Source organism: Phoenix dactylifera, chromosome 10, assembly GCF_051530095.1.
Source record: "Phoenix dactylifera cultivar Ajwa chromosome 10, Ajwa_hap1_PhDact_Kaust_v1.1, whole genome shotgun sequence".
Classification (NCBI taxonomy): Eukaryota; Viridiplantae; Streptophyta; class Magnoliopsida; order Arecales; family Arecaceae; genus Phoenix; species Phoenix dactylifera.
In genome coordinates, this window is record NC_143199.1 from 1950001 (window position 1) to 1955000 (window position 5000).

Consider the following 5000-nt stretch of genomic DNA (forward strand, 5'->3'; position numbering starts at 1 on the left):
TCGGACGGACCGTGCGCAGGTGGTCCCCGACGGAGCCGGCACGCTCCTTCCGCTGGCGCGGCGCTCGGTCTATGCCTCCGGCCGGCCCTCGCGGCGGCCGTGCGCGGCGCTTCGGTTCGGTCGGCCGGTCGTCCCGTCCCTCACGAAGTTCCTGCGGCCGCGCGTGCGTGGAGCGGGATCGGCCTTACTTGGTCGGATCCGTCGCCCTCGCCTGTTGCGGGGGCTCGGTCCCGTCCCGTTCGGTGAAAGCTTTGCCCGCTCTGGTGCGTCCCCGTGGGTTCCTTTGTCGGTTTTGCGGCCTTGGCGGCGGGCCTTCCGTGTCGGCCCGTCGTGGGCCCGCTGCGCGTCCGTGCGCGGTGCTTCGGATCGGTCGGCCCGTCGTCTGGGTCCCTTACGAAGCTTTGCGCGACCGCTCCTTTGTCGCCGGTCCCCTGTTAGGGCTGACCGAGCCCTCCGTTCGCCCCCTGGCCCGTCGCATGGGCCCCCGGCGCCTCCGCGGCGCCCCACCGAAAACTGTCACGACGCGCATCCAGCGCCGACGAGGTCGCAGGTTACGTGCGGCAGCCGGGGGGCTAGGCCGAGCGGCGGCGGGCCCACCCACGGACGGGCGCGGGGAGGAGCGCAGCCGGCACGCGGCGCGGAGCGGCGGCGGCATGCCGCCGGGCGGCCGTCGGCTCAACCGTGCCCGAGTCCCGCGGGCACCGCGTCGCCCGGCCGGCGCGAGCGGCGGCGGGCCCGCCCGCGGACGGGCGCGGGGAGGAGCGCAGCCGGCACGCGGCGCGGAGCGGCGGCGGCATGCCGCCGGGCGGCCGACGGCTCAACCATGCCCGAGTCCCGCGGGCACCGCGTCGCCCGGCCGGCGCGAGCGGCGGCGGGCCCGCCCGCGGACGGGCGCGGGGAGGAGCGCAGCCGGCACGCGGCGCGGAGCGGCGGCGGCATGCCGCCGGGCGGCCGACGGCTCAACCATGCCCGAGTCCCGCGGGCACCGCGTCGCCCGGCCGGCGCGAGCGCACGAGGGCGGGAGGCAACCGGGCGGCGCCTGCAGAACCGGATGCGACGGCCGGCGCGGCACGGCCCCGACGGGTCCGCACCGAAGACCAGCGCGGTGCGGATCGACCGCTGATGAGGTCAGAGGTTACGTGCGGCAGCCGGCCGGCTGGCCCGAGCGGCGGCCGGCACGCGACGGGGATCGAGCGGCCCCGACGGCTTGCAGCCGGGCGGCCGACGGCTAGGCCGTACCGGAGTCCCGCGGTCGTTCGGGCGAAGGGGCGCATGCTGCGGGAAAGGCCTGCGGCGGCGAACCGTCCGCCCGGCCGGCCAAGCCTTCCGCGGCGGCGCGCACGTGGCGGCGCGGCCGAGATGACCGAGCGAAGCCCCGGCGATGGGCGGCGCGCACGTGTCCGTGCGGCCGAGATGACCGAGCGAAGCCCGGGCGGCGCCCGCCGTGCGCCCTGCCGGATCGCGCCTTCCGCCGGCGCGCAACGCCGGTCCCGCGTTCCGGCCGCGGGAGAGGCCTGCGTCGGCGAACCGTCCGCCCCGCCGGCCGAACCTTCCGCGGCTGCGCGCACGTGTCCGTGCGGCCGAGATGACCGAGCGAAGCCCCGGCGACGGGCGGCGCCCGCCGTGCGCCCCGGCGGATTGCGCGGCCCGCCGGCGCGCAACGCCGGGCCCACGTTCCGGCTGCGGGAAAGGCCTGCGGCGGCGAACCGTCCGCCCCGCCGGCCGAACCTTGCGCGGCGGCGCTTACGTGTCCGTGCGGCAGAGATGACCGAGCAAGCTCCGGCGATGGGCGGCGCCCTCCGTGCGCCCCGCCGGATCGCGCTGGCCGGCGGCGCGCAACGCCGGACCCCCGATCCGCGTGCGAGCGGCGAGCGTCCGGGCGGGCCCCTTTCGCAACTTCCCTCGGTACTCTAAACACCCCTTGCCTCTCGGTCTTCCCCCCGACCCTCTCGGTATTTGCTCGGATATGTGCATGCATCGTCCCTCGTCGCCTTCGGTTATCCTCCCCGGGGTGGGCTTTGCGCCGACGCGCCAACGGGGTGGTAGGGGGGCTGCAGCCGCGGCCGCCGCGTTTCGCCATCCGCGCGTGCGCCGCCGGATCCGAGTGGAGGTCGCGGGCGACTCGTCGATGCTTGTACTAGGGGCGCATGCCGGCAGCCCCCCGCGGGGTGCGGGACCCCCGATCGGCGTGCGAGGGACGGGCGTCCGGGCAGGCCCCGTTTCCAACTTCCCTCGGAACATTAAAACCCCCCGACCCCCTCGGTCTTCGCTCCGGCCCTATCGCTATCGCTCGGATATGTGCATCCACCGTCCCTCGTTGCCTTCGGTTATCTACCCCAGGGTGGGCCTTGCGCCGATGCCCCGATGGGGTGGCAGGGGTGGGGCTGCCGCGGCCGGCGCGTTTCGGCATCCGCGCTTGGGGGCTCGGACCCGAGTGGAGGTCGCGGGCGGCTCGTCGATGCCTGCACCGGGAGCGCATGCCGGCAGCCCCCCGCGGGGCGCCGGACCCCCGATCGGCGTGCGATGGACGGGGGGAGGGGCGGGCCCGGTTTGCAAATTCCCTCGGTACTTTAAAATCTCACGGCCCTGTCGGTGCTCCCTCCGGCCCTATCGCCACTGCTCGGATATGTGCATCCACCGTCCCTCGTTGCCTTCGGTTATCTACCCCGCGGTGGGCTTTGCGCCGATGCCCCGATGGGGTGGCAAGGGGGCACGCTCTAGGCCGTGCCACGGGGCGCGGGCGCCGGCGCCGTACGTCCCTCGCGGCGGCCGTGAGCGGCACCTCGGCTTGCTCGGTCTGTCCTCCCGGGACGCGCGACCCGTGCGACCGGGACGCGCATCCCGTGCGACCGGGACGCGTGTCCGGGCCGTTCCCGTTTGCAACGCTCCTCGGTACTTTGGAACGCTTGGGGTGGGCTTTGGGCGGATGCCCCGCCGGGGTGGTAGGGAGGGGGGGCGGCTGCTGCCGCGGCGGGACTTCCGCTCCACTCCGCACAAGTCCGTCGCCTCGCGGCGGGTGCGCCCGGCACCGTTCGTCCCCGAGGGAGCCGGCACGCGCCCGCCGAGGCCCCGGCGCATGGGCGCCGCCGCCGGCCGTCCGCGCGGCGGCCGTGCGCCGGCTTCCTCCGTCGGCCCTCCCGGGATGCGCGACCCGTGCGACCGGGACGCGCATCCCGTGAGACCGGGACGCGTGTCCGGGCCGTTCCCGTTTGCAACGCTCCTCGGTACTTTGGAACGCTTGGGGTGGGCCTTGGGCGGATGCCCCGCCGGGGTGGTAGGGAGGGGGGGCTGCTGCTGCCGCGGCGGGACTTCCGCTCCACTCCGCACAAGTCCGTCGCCTCGCGGCGGGCGCGCCCGGCACCGTTCGTCCCCGAGGGAGCCGGCACGCGCCCGCCGAGGCCCCGGCGCATGGGCGCCGCCGCCGGCCGTCCGCGCGGCGGCCGTGCGCCGGCTTCCTCCGTCGGCCCTCCCGGGATGCGCGACCCGTGCGACCGGGACGCGCATCCCGTGAGACCGGGACGCGTGTCCGGGCCGTTCCCGTTTGCAACGCTCCTCGGTACTTTGGAACGCTTGGGGTGGGCCTTGGGCGGATGCCCCGCCGGGGTGGTAGGGAGGGGGGGCTGCTGCTGCCGCGGCGGGACTTCCGCTCCACTCCGCACAAGTCCGTCGCCTCGCGGCGGGCGGGCCCGGCACCGTTCGTCCCCGAGGGAGCCGGCCCGCGCCCGCCGAGGCCCCGGCGCATGGGCGCCCCCGCCGGCCGTCCGCGCGGCGGCCGTGCGCCGGCTTCCTCCGTCGGCCCTCCCGGGACGCGCGACCCGTGCGACCGGGACGCGCATCCCGTGCGACCGGGACGCGTGTCCGGGCGGTTCCCGTTTGCAACGCTCCTCGGTACTTTGGAACGCTTGGGGTGGGCTTTGGGCGGATGCCCCGTCGGGGTGGTAGGGAGGGGGGGCTGGCGCCGCCGCGGCGGGCCTTCCGCCCCCCTCCGCACAAGTCCGTTGCCTCGCGGCGGTCGTGCCCGGCACCGTTCGTCCCCGATGGAGCCGTCGCGCGCCCGACGACTTTCCGGCGCACGGGCGCCGCCGCCGGCCGTCCGTGCGCGGCGGCCGTGCGCCACTTCGGCTTCGTCCGTCGGCCCTCCCGGGACGCGCGACCCGTGCGACCGGGACGCGCATCCCGTGCGACCGGGTCGCGTGTCCGGGCCGTTCCCGTTTGCAACGCTCCTCGGTACTTTGGAACGCTTGGGGTGGGCTTTGGGCGGATGCCCCGCCGGGGTGGTAGGGAGGGGGGGCCTGCCGCCGCGGCGGGCCTTCCGCTCCACTCCGCACAGGACCGTTGCCTCGCGGCGGACTTGCCCGGCACATTTCGTCCCCGACGGAGCCGGCACGCGCCTGCCGACTTCCCGGCGCACGGGCGCTGCCTTCGGCCGTCCGTGCCCGGCGGCCGTGCGCCACTTCGGCTCCCTCCATCGGCCCTCCCGGGAAGCGCGTCCCGGACGTTCCGGATGCGTACCCCGTGCGACCGGGACTCGCGTCCGGGCCGTTTCCGTGTGCAATGCTCCTCGATTCGCTGGAGCCCTTGGGGTGGGCCTTCGGAGGATGCCCCGCTGGGGAGGTAAGGGGGTGTGTCCTGCCTGGGCGGGCCTTCCGCCCGAGCCCGTCGCCCAGCGCGGATGGTCGCGCCGCGCGGGCGGGCGCGCCGCGCGTGCGCGGGGCCGTTGGCCGGTGACGCGCAAGGACGGGCGCGCTGGGCCGATCGGCCGCTCGGGCGCGCGCTTCGTCGTGCTCCCGCGCCTTGGCGCGCGCGCGGCCGCGGCGTGGTCGCTCGGTTCTGCGCATTTGGCCCGCGCGGATGGGCGCGTCGCGCGGGCGGCCGGGCCGCGCGGGCGGGCGGGCCGTTGCCCGGGTTCGCGCAAGGACGGGCGCGCTAGGCCGATCGGCCTCTCGGACGCGCGCGCCGTCCCGCTGTCGCGCCTGGGCGCTCGCGCGTCCGCGGCGTGG